This window comes from Corythoichthys intestinalis, chromosome 18 (assembly GCF_030265065.1).
Source record: "Corythoichthys intestinalis isolate RoL2023-P3 chromosome 18, ASM3026506v1, whole genome shotgun sequence".
NCBI classification, from domain to species: Eukaryota; Metazoa; Chordata; class Actinopteri; order Syngnathiformes; family Syngnathidae; genus Corythoichthys; species Corythoichthys intestinalis.
This window is the reverse complement of record NC_080412.1, coordinates 19,047,786-19,059,949: the sequence shown is the minus strand read 5'-3', so window position 1 is coordinate 19,059,949 and position 12,164 is coordinate 19,047,786. Positions and strand designations below refer to the sequence as shown.

The 12,164-nt window shown below is 39.8% G+C and overlaps 1 protein-coding gene and 1 long non-coding RNA gene across 2 annotated transcripts in view; both read left to right on the top strand.

The window, feature by feature from the left end:
* Positions 1–12,164, top strand: part of LOC130906166 (LHFPL tetraspan subfamily member 7 protein) — a 191,079-nt gene that overhangs the window by 38,442 nt on the left and 140,473 nt on the right. The window lies entirely within an intron of this gene.
* Positions 9,965–11,426, top strand: LOC130906167 (uncharacterized). Its single transcript, XR_009061239.1, has 3 exons — positions 9,965–10,523; positions 10,598–10,649; positions 10,974–11,426. It is a non-coding gene; the product is annotated as an uncharacterized LOC130906167 (long non-coding RNA).

The window sequence follows — 12,164 nt, the reverse complement described above, 5'->3', positions numbered from 1 at the left end:
TGAAATTTGGGGAGTCGATACCTTGTGCAAAACTGCTCCAAAAAGTCTCTTGCACCCGTATTCCAAATCCAACAGGAAATCGGGTATTTTGGATCGAATGTGAAATTTTTATCGGTTCACAGTAGGAGTTTACATTTGGAGGCTTGAACATGCACGAAAACTCACAAAAATTTGGACATACATGTGGCTTTGCATAACGTTCAATAATCTTGCAACGTTACGAAAACATGTAACAAAATGGCTCAGTGGCGCCCCCTTGAAATTTTCAAAAAGGCCTCTCCATTTAGGTTTTTTCAACGTAGAGGGATGAAATTCGGAGAGTCGATACCTTGTACAAAACTGCTCCAAAAAGTCTCTTGCATGCATATTCCAAACCCAACAGGAAATCGGGTATTTTGGATTGAATGTGAAAGTTTTATCGATTTACAGTGTGCACATTTTACACCTTGGCACCTAGGGAATTAGTTTGATCATTCTCAAAATTGGCGAGACTGTTCATGAGGCATATGAAATCTTAAGTTATCAAAATGGTGTGTTTTCATTCACGGGCCTGACCTGGGCGGGGTGCCAAAGTCGGCCATTTTTTCGCCAAAACACCGAATTCGGAAAATGACTGATAACTCCCTCATACAACGTTCAATCTATTTTAAATCTGGCATGTGTGTGAGGTATACCAGCCTGAGCAGGACTGGATTGAAAATTTACCATTTGTGCTTGGCGCCTCCTAGTGGGAACAGGAAATGCCCTTTTTTTACGGGACACACTCCTCCTCTAAAGGGAAAAAATCAATCTACCTCAAAGCTGCATAAGGGAAGCCTTAAGACCTGTCTTCAGGTGCCTGATGAAAAATATTGAAGTTTCGTTGAAGCGGAGGGGTCCAAACAGGAAAGTGAAAATGACTGTCAACAATTTTTCTCTCCAAAAACTTTAAACAGTCATAACTCGGCAGATATACAAGATATCTGCGCCAAACTTCCCGTGCTTGTTGAGAGTCATACCCTGAAGGGCCTTGTAGGGGTCATTTGCATCAACCCTACAGCGCCAACTAGTGGCGATAGAAAGTCACTCGTTTTTCCAAAACATGTCCAGTTCTTTTCATGTTGGTCATTGTAGTTTCAAGACCTATTAAAATACTTTTTTACGGCCCATGTCCACGTGTCTCTGTCTGTTGCCGTGACGACCCTTTGTTCGCCATTTAAAGGAAATATTTTTTTTCAGAGACTCAGGGAGCTTATAGAGCCACAATAGTTGGCACACTTGGTCGAATTGGCCCAGTTAGAAGATTAATTTTGGTTTTGAATAAGGGCTTGGCTGCACAGCTCAGTAGTGGCTCCTTTTTTGTAGTACTCTCTCCAATAGGGGTTTTTATCTCTTGGGTGTGGGAATGTAAATAGGCGACTTTCGAGCATGTTAGGTTCTAATGAGATGATTAGAGAGGAGGATCTGCCACCACCCTGACCTGCACACAGTCCGAGTTGCGTGACGTCCGAGTTGCGCTAGATTGCGAGGGCCCGTTCAGTCCTGCTTGCAGGCCTAGTTAACATTGTTTTGTTTGTAACAGAGAAGACTTGACGTGCATCAATTTGCCTGAATTAAAAAAAAAAAAGTCACATTCAAACTGTAAAAATACACTCAAGGTACATTTTTGACCATTTGATACAGAAAAATAAAATGTAATAAAATCAGTAAATAATAACAAATTCAAATTGATTACAAACATTCACTCATGAGGACAATATGCCAAAAAATTTGACCGAAAAAACAAAAATGAATAAAGGAAAAAAAGAGTGTCCTTGGACAGAAGGACAGTTTTTATTTTTGCTGCTCACACTCAGTATTACCTCCTTTGCAATGGTGTGGAGTCATTTTGCAATGAGCATGCAAACAATGCTCACTGGTTTACTGCTATAACACTGACAAAGTAGGACGATTGTTGGCAATATTCGGCACGTTTTCGCTGAAAAACAATCAAGCGGCTTATCAATGAGATTGGGGTCGAATGTCTTTAAGTGGCGTCTTAATTGATTTGGCTTCTGGCGGTCCGCTATAATTATTTTTAGACACAGTAAACAGTCTTTCCTCATCACCCACAGTATTAAAAGTCAAAGCTAAAAGGCAAACGGCACGAACAAAGCGCATTCTTGGCGGCCGAGGTAGAACCGTAGGTGAGGGCGGTCGTCGTGACGATCCCAAGCCGAAAATGGCACTTATCGGGCGGCGGCGTGAGAACCGGACAAGACAGTGGGTCGCTGCGTGAGTGAGTCCGGTCGGAAAACGGCTTTCGAAAACGGCGGCGGTGTAGGCGCACTATCCTAGTCCCCTCACTATCCACTCGCGGGGGCCTGCGCTTGTCAGTGACGTTCCTTATTCTCGGTGTATGAATATACAACTTTAGCATTTGTTAATAATACGCTCTGTGTGTAGTATCAGCCATCGATTTTCCTTTTTAAATGAGCACTTTTAAGCGAACCCAAGAAGTAACAACAGGAACATTTTTAAACAGGCATTTTACGGGAGAGCATTTCGACTCTTCGGCCAATCACGGGAGAGCATTTCGACTCTTCGGCCAATCATATAGCGAGAGCGAGTGGATAGTGAGGGGAAGAGGATAGTGAACCTACAGTGGCGCACTGCTCTTCATATTTGTTTTCTGTGTAATGAGTGCTCTTCCTTAGTTCAAAAATACTGCACGCACTCTGAAAATGAGAGCGCCACTGCCACCCACTGAGTGGATGCGCAAGTACACTTTATTCCAGTACGGCAGGAAAAAAAAAAAAAAGCATGTTCCCCGAGGTCACATGCGCCCCCCTGGCATCGCTCCTTCCTTAGTTCAAAAATACTGCACGCACTCTGAAAATGAGAGCGCCACTGCCACCCACTGAGTGGATGCGCAAGTACACTTTATTCCAGTACGGCAGAAAAAAAAAAAAAAAAAAGCATGTTCCCCGAGGTCACATGCGCCCCCCCTGGCATCGCTCTGCGCCCCCACTATTTGAGAAGTACTGCTCTACTTACAAAATTAATTGGTTCTGGAAGTAGTTTAGTAACATGAAAATTTTGTAAGTAGAGACGCGTTTTCCATCCTACAGTGGTATGAAAAAGTATCTGAACCTTTTGGAATTTCTCACATTTCTGCATAAAATCACCTCCAAATATGATCTGATCTTTATCAAAATCACACAGATGAAAATACAGTGTCTGCTTTAACTAAAACCACCAAAACATTTAAAGGTTTTCATTTTTTAATGAGGATAGCATGCAAACAATGACAGAAGGGGGAAAAATAAGTAAGTGATCCGTCACTTTTAATATTTTGTGCCCCTCCCCCCTTTGGCAACAATAACTTCGACCAGATCAGTACTAATCTTGGCCCATTCCTCTCTACAAAGCTGCTGTAGTTCAGTCAGATTTCTGGGATGAATAGCTGTCTTTAGGTCATGCCACAGCATCTCAATGGGGTTTAAGTCTGGATTTTGACTTGGCCACTCAAGAACGTGTATTTTGTTCTTCTGAAACCATTCTGAAGTCAATTTACTTCTGTGTTTTGGATCATTGTCTTGTCGCAGCATCCATCCTCTTTTTTTTTATTTTATTTTTTTTTTTAGCTCAACTGTCTGACAGGCGGCTTCAGGTTTTCCTGCAAAACATCCTGATGAAATTTTGAATTCATTCTCCCATTAATGATTGCAAGTTGTCCAGGCCCTGAGGCAGTAAAACAGTCCCGAAGCATGATGCTCCCTCCACCATGCTTCACGGTGGAGTTGAGATGTTGATGTTGTTGAGCTGTTCCATTTTTCCTCCACACATAACGTTGTGTGTTACTCCCAAAAAATTCAACTTTGGTTCCATCAGTCCACAAAATATTTTGCCAAAACTTCTACGGAGTGTCCAAGTGCCTTTTTGCGAACATTAAACGAGCAACAATGTTTTTTTTAGACAGCAATGGCTCCCTCCGTGGAGTCCTCCAATGAACACCATTGTTGGCCACAGTTTTACAAATAGTTTATGTGTGCACAGAGATATTGGACTGTGCCAGTGATTTCTGTAATTCTTGAGCAGACACTCTAGGGTTCTTTTTGATCTCTCTGAGTATTCTACGCTGAACTCTTGGCGTCATCTTTGGTGGATGGCCACTCCTTGGGAGAGAAGCAACAGTGCCAAACTCTCTCCTTTTGTAGAGAACTTTTCTGACTGTCGATTGATGAACATCCATACTTTTAGAGATGATTTTTTATCTTTTCCCAGCATTATACAATTCAACAATCCTTGATCGCAGGCCTTCAGACAGCTCTTTTGACCTAGCCATGATGCACATCAGACAATGCTTCTCATCAAGACATTTCTTACCAGGTGTGTGATTTATAGTGGGCAGCTTTAAACTACTCATCCGTGATCGGGTACACACCTGACTTAAAATGTTTGGTAAAAATTGGTTTCAATTGCACTGTAAGTCTCCTTAGGCTGAGGGTTCACTTACTTATTTTTCCTCATTCTGTCATTGTCTGCATGCTATCCTCCTTAAAACATGAAATTGTAATTTTTGGGTGGTTTTAGTTCAAGCAGACACTGTTTTTACATCCGTGTGATTTTGACAAAGATCAGATCACATTTGATGATGATTTTCTGCAGAAATGTGAGAAATTACAAAAGGTTCAGATACTTTTTCATACCACTGTAAATGCCCCAAATGTGTTCTTAGCCCCCCAAAATTCAGACATGAATCTTTTATAATGCATAAAAATGCAATATGAAACAAATACATGTTACAATTAGATTATTGCACAATAAACATAAAATCAGAGGAACACAAGGGGCGAATGAAGAGGATGTTGGGATACACACATACACATACGGTCGAGGTTCCTCTTAGCCAACTGGATGTAAGGAATGCGAGGTAATAGCCAATGGCAGAGCAGCTATGTTACGTTCAATAAACTCTAGGAGTTGCAAGTACTAACTATACTGTGTTTTTGCCTTTTGTATCCTGAATTTTTTTTTTCGTTACAAGAGACAATATTTTACCGTTGAGGCGTACCTTAACCTGAAAATTCTGCATGTTGAGACGTTCATAAGTAGAGGTACCACTGTATAGTGTTCTTGGCATTATATGCTTGATAATGCAAGACTTTCATGTTGATACTTAGCCGTGGAAACCTTATATTGCTGTACTATATATGCTGGAGGAAGTGTAAAACTCTGCAGTGCCTGAGCCAGCATAATGACTTGTATGCAATATGTTTGCTAGCACTCAGCAACTTCACTTTATACTGTAATATTCCATGGCTGAGTTGCTGCGTCTCTGAAAGTCTTCCACTTTGCAATCATATCCCTGACAGTTGATAGTGCCATATACAGTATATGAGGCAGGAATTTTGACAAATTGACTAGAAGTGGGATCGATTTACAACACTAGACTGAATTTTAGTTTGCACTTTAGCAGGACCCGTCTCTCACTCCTTACACATTGTTCACTGCCATTGATGGAGATAGATGTCTAATCCATTTGAACTGGGCGGTCTGGCAGTGAATGATCACGTTTCAGTACCATGGTTGGCGATATACTGTAGGTCAAATTTATTTGATCTGGGAGGGGTTGCAGTGAAAGATCGTTTGCCTCAATGCTTATCTGAGGCACTTTTCTGACAAGTTGAAGGATTTTAGATTTGACCAAATCCAGGGTGTTTATAGTAGGGGTGGGAATCTCTGGGTACCTCACGATATAATACGATTTGCGATACAAGGCTCACGATAATGATGATTTCACTCTATGGCGATATAACAATTATCGATACATTGGTAGGGAAATCATTTTACGATATGATACTATACAAGTAATAAACGGGAAAAAAGCTCTTTTCATCCTTCTGAGGTGAATTGTATTGAGTTTATCACTAGTAGACGTCCAATTAATTTGAACGGGGAGGGTGGCAGGGAATTAATTTGTTCATTCACTGCCTCCCACTTCAAACGGATTGGACGTCAGTGGCAGTCAATGGCAGCCGGTGAGTTCATTTTGGGGCATTTTATGTCATTTGCTGTTGATTTTTTTTTTTTTTTGTCACTTCCAATAAAATTTTTGGATATTTCTGAGTCACTTCCTGTTGACATTGTGTTACAGAACAATAAGTGACCTGGGGATGAATAGGTTGTGGCTCAAACTCAACAGGAGGTGAACTCTAAATGCCCCAAAATCGGAAAGACTGTCTGCGAATGCTCTGGTTTTTGATGAAGGAACGTTCCCAGTGTAAATGGATTGGGCATCTACCGCCGTCAATGGCAGCCATTACATTAACAAAGACACTGTTGTAGTGGATGATTTTGGTAGCAACTTGTTGGTTCCTTTTTTCTTTTCTTTTTTTTAACAGTGACACTTTTTTAAAATGATATATTGATTCTTAGCAGGATCATATTGATAACCTTTTGGGGTGCAAAGTACCACGATAAAGCAGCATTTCAATATTTTGTCACACCCCTAGTTTATAGTAAACTGACAATCAAAACCCACTTAAGTCCCACACGTAAAAAATGTATTGTTATGGTTACATAGTGCAGCTTTTTTTCAAGCTTAAATGATCAAGTAAAGTCGCTGCAGTCTACAGGTGGTGCAGCAGGTGGCTGTTAGTCCGCCTTACTGGGCACAGATGCAATTGGCAATATTTTTTGTTTCATTACATCCCCAGACTCCTGAAAACCAACCTCTCTTGTACCAGCGAAATGTTAAGCTTGTTTATTTGATGCATGCTGGGTTAAAAAGCCTTTATAGGTCATTTTTTCACAAGATTAAAATGTCACTTTTGAGCAGTTTGTACCTGCTGATATACACATTCAATGTGCACATTTTTGATTGTACAAAAATAAAACACAAAGGCAAAATTAAATATATTTTTTAATTACCTTTTTCAGTGCTTTTGACAATGATAGTAGATTTTATCTAGACGTTAAATCTATTTGGACGCCTACTTTAAATAAATTGGATGTTTAAAGCCATCAATAGCAGTCAATGAGTTAACAAAGACAAAGCTTCAGTACTGTCAAGAATACTGCAAAATCAAATTTTCTCAGTGACTGTAAATTTCTGGTGAACTGTGATAGTGAAAAACACATATGATACTTTAGCAATCAAATATCATATGTTCATCACATGTCATTTGACATCACTACTTTGGACTGTTAGACAAAGTGTAAGATAAAATATTCATTATTTGATTAGGGGAAATTCACCAGTCTTATATACTGTTCATTCACACATTCATTGTGGCCCTCACAAAAGGGAAATAATCCTAGTCACTTTTTTGCCCACGATATTTCATAACTCAAGTCATGCAGTTGCCACGGGCTAAACCTGGCATATATGATCCACCCTCTGAATGTCTGGCAACACGCAGACCCAGTGTGAGGTTTGCGCCTGTGTGGGCAAAGTGCTTCTGAATGTCACATCCCATCTGCAGCCTGCCCCTGAGGCCCAAATGGACACTCCATCCACTTGTCAGGTGATTAATCTCCACTTCTCGCTTTCCCTCATATCCTCTTCATCCTCTATTCTAGTCGCTGTGTACACATTGGCTGACGAAACTTTTGCAGGCCAGTCACACACACGCATGCAAGTACAATGTGGTACCACCGTTGTCCGAGTATGCATTATTAAGCGTGTAATTTAAGGTTTAGTGCTGCTTAATGTGCTAATGCTATTGGTTGTGGGAGATTGGGTTGAACAACAAGGAAAGATGGAATCGATTAAAGAAAACATGTTGAAAAGTGATCTCAATGGTTTGTTTTTATCTTGAGACACTACATGCAGTTTTCTAGGCTGGGTTTCAAGTACTGTTGTCACTAAAATTTTCAACTTAACATCGATACTCAAAAAAATACTCCATACACAATTTTTGATACTATACAAATAACAAAAAGAACAAAATTAAATGTGTTTTATTATTATTTACTCTTCAATGTTTCTCCACTGGTGATCATTATTTTTGACAAAAATCCTTTAATTGTCCCAAATTAACAGGATGTGACCTAAAATATACAGGCGTAGACTTCATAATATATTGATGGGACGCGGGGCCAATTAATAGGGGCCCTATCTCCGTCAAAGCTGACCGAGTGGAAACACAAAGGCTTTTTCTGTTGAAAATTCTTGTGAATAAATGCTTAAATGCCTGAATTCTTTATCGATATGGACGAAAACAGTCTTGATTTGTGGTTAAAAGCAAAAAAAAAAAAACAAACAAACAAAAAAAACAGGCAGTTAACATTTATTTTACATTATCACAAGCAGCTTTTTACGTTGAAAATTCCTGTCAATAAATACTTAAATCCCTGAATTCTTTATAGATATGGACGTAAAACCGTCTCGATTCTTGATTAAAAGCAAAAAAAAAAAAAAAAAAAACGGGCAGTTAGCATTTATTTCACATAAATATGTCGAATGTGCTGCTAGTTTTCAAGCCACTGGGGTGCGGCCTTATCACCACAAAGAGCTTTTTCACATTGGAAATTCTTGTTAATAAATGCTTAAATCCCAGGAGTCTTTATAGATATGAACGTAAAAAAGTCTCGATTCTCGGTTAAAAGCAAAAACGTGCAGTTAGCATTTAGTTTACGTAAATATTGTGAATTATGACGCCAATGCCGTAGCGGTTAATTTCTCCCATTGAATTTTTTCACAACGTCTCAAAATGCAAGCATGGTACAAAAAATATAATAATTACCTTGAATCCTCGAACAAATCACTCTTGAGAGACTCTTCCTGTTTGTATGCGGTACCGTTTTCAGACTTTTTCAACCTAAATCCGGCATTGGATCGCTGCATCTGTTTGGGAATAACTGCGACCGACTTCGACCAGCTGAAGCGAAGTGTGGGACCTGCCCCCTACTTGAAGGAATATGTCCCGTCAATATCATTATGAAGTCTATCGTACAGGAAATTATTAGAAATGCCCCAGTATGTACACTGTAAATGCTAACATTCAAATTAATTAAATGTGATAAGTGAACTAAACTCAATTTTCATCAACCTGTTGTGAACACTACTTTTAAATAAGTAAGTAGTAATTTGGGGTTGGAGAACTTGCTTAACTTGATATATCCCAGTTAAGTCAAATTAGAAAAAATAATTTCTTGTACCCAGTGTCCTTTGGGCGTTCTATCAGACATGCGCAGATCTGCCCTGCCCACTTTCGCGCTCTTTACAACACCTTTCTCAGTTATTTTCGCCATTGTGGGTTTACTTGTCCTCAGCACACTGATTTGGTAAGTACATATTTTACTCTTTTGTAAACCGTCGATTTGTCTTGTTGTAGTGTAGTAGCCTGTGTGCTGCCAGGGAGGAGAAGTGTCAATTACATCAAATATCACCGCTAGCAAGCATGCTATATGACCGTGACAGGAACCTCATCATTTTCAGAAACAAATGTAGACTACAGTTTATGGTAGACTCCCATTTTATGCCGGCCGGCGTTTTGAATTCTTGACAGACGGGGCTCGTAACGTTTTTAGGCGATGGGAGAGGTTTTTAAAACCGATTTAAAACAGTTACCGAGCGGTTTTAAGTTAGCTAGACCGAGGGGAGGTTCGCTTCCTGTTTTAAAAATAAAAACACTAATTCTATCGTTAGCGGGTGTTTTATTTTGTGAAACTAACAGGAAGTGCCTTAATCACTACGGCTAGCTTGAGTAGCGCCGAATTTGCACGTTGTGGATCTAAACGGCTACTTTCTCACGTAAAAATGTTAGAAATGTCGATAAAGTGATTTATTTACAGAGTTAGTGCTAGAATTAAGTCAGCTTCAGTCTGCCTATTTCGGCTCAGGTAAGAGCTAAATGCACAGTCAGACCTTATGTGCGCCAACGTAATCGGTTCTTGCGTTGGAGCAGGGGTCCCCAAACTACGGCCCGCGGGCCGGCCGGATACGGCCCGCCTCCACAATTGGTCCGGCCCCCTGAAACCCCCCCAAAATAGTGTTATTATTTCCTGGCTTTTTTCTGTGAAGAACCCAGACAGGGTTATTTGGTTATTATCTATTTAATTAATTGTGTTATTATTATTCATTATTATATGATATTATATTATGTTATAATTATTTTTATTTTATTTTGTTCCAAGAAGAATTCAGAAAGGGTTATTTAATTATGGCTTTCTGAAAAACAATAATTTTTTTACATTTAGGCACTGCTGCAATCGTCACACTTTTTCTGTTACAAACTGACCCGGCCCCTCATCAGAGAAGGGAAAAGTCATGTGGCCTTCACAGGAAAAGGTTTGGGGACCCCTGCTTTAGAGTGTTTGTCATCTGCCCTTCCATTTGCTTTTCTTCATGTGCAGTGCTCCCCCTCCATGTTTGATCAAACTGCACTGATAATTTGAAATTGTTTTAAAATGCATTAATCGCAAAAATCAGAGGACTAGATCACATTTCCCCCTGTTATTTCACCACTTTAACTTTGGTCTAACCTAATATAGGAATACAGATAGAAAGAGTGCAGAGATCACACTCGACGCCATAACAACCTGGTGTGTTTAAGGTTGGTCATTTATGTGCCTATATTTTGAAATTGTTGCCTTAATTTTGAGTTCTTTTTCACCATCCCCCAATCAGGCTGAAGCAAATGGTCAAAAGTCCACACATACCTCAGTCTCAGCAATTACAGGTATGTTTCATACACTGATCAATGAATCATTTAATATTTGTATTTGTTTCATGGGTTGGGATAACAAACATGCATTAATGTTTTTACAGATGGATTAAGAAATTAATTGTACATCTCAATTTGAATGTTCATAATAATCAATTACGTTAATTTAAAAATAACTCATTGTTAAACATTTTAGTTTGTGAATATTAAAATAATTTATTGCAGATTTTAATTTGTGATTAAAAATAATTGGACATTTTAATTTGTGACTGTTAAGAAAAAATTTAACTTTTTTTTTTCTAACAAGTTCTCAATGCTGAAATTATCATGTCTTTTCAGGTCAACCAAAGCAGTATTCTCTAATGCAGTGGACTTGCAAGTACTGCACATTTTCTGCTGAAAAGAGCCTACTTGCTTAAGCATTACCGCTTAAAACATGGATACCACACTCGGACATCCCTACTCCCATGTCTTCATAAGGACTGCCTCTGCACATTTAAATCTTTTAATGCACTCAAAGTACACCTATCGACATGGCACTCTCAAAAAGATGCAGGCAAAAGTGGAGAAACTGCATTTGACCGTCAGTTGTGCAACTTTGTGGAGCCCTGCTCAGAAGCAGACTTCTTTACCCATTTGCGAGGACATCTTAAGCTGAGGCAAATGGTTACTTGCCCATATCAAGACTAACTTTCAGAGCAGTATTTATTCGACCTTCACTGCACACAAAAGCAAAGAAATGTGAAATGTGTTTGAGCCATAGTGTGGGTAGGACATTTGTGTCTAAATCATTCAATCCGAATAAAAGTTGCTTTAATAAAAAAAAACTTATTTTTAATCAAAGAAAAAGAACCTTTTGCAAAAATATATTTTTTTGAAAATATATATATTTTTAAATATATATATTTTTTATTGACGTGTCACTTTTTTTTTTAAAGGAAAAAGTTTAAAACTTTTTAAAGTGGAAAAAGTTTTGAACGCATTTCTTTTTTTCTTTTTGAAGTGGAAAAGGTTTTAAAGGCACTTTTTTTTTCGATTGAATCATTTTGACACAAAGATACGACTTCAACGCTACTTCCGACATGTTTGAGTGGCAGGTGACTACACCAATGGCATAAAAGAATGACTAATGGCCACCAGGGCTCCATCGAGCCATCGGACTCTGCTCGAGTCCAAGCCGAAAATAGGGCAATGGTACGGGGGGGTGACATCGGCATCTCACCGGAGTGCCCGCGCTGGTATGGTGCGCTGCTGCTTAATGTGATTCAAGAGGGGAACTTCACCCACTGCCCTGACGTGACGGTTGGCAATCGGGGTCCAACCGCAGTGTCGCGACGCGCCGGTATGGGAGTGGCCGACGAGTGGCCCGACACTAGCCTGCCCAGTAGCCCGCGCCGGGAGCCCCGTCGCTTCAGCTTTGAATGAGTGTCATGTCAGTCGCGGGCCGTCTACTCAACAGCCGGCCTCCGCGCCGGGGTAGTGATATCGGGGTCCGCCAGTGTGCCGCAACAGGGCACCGTACCATCGCCG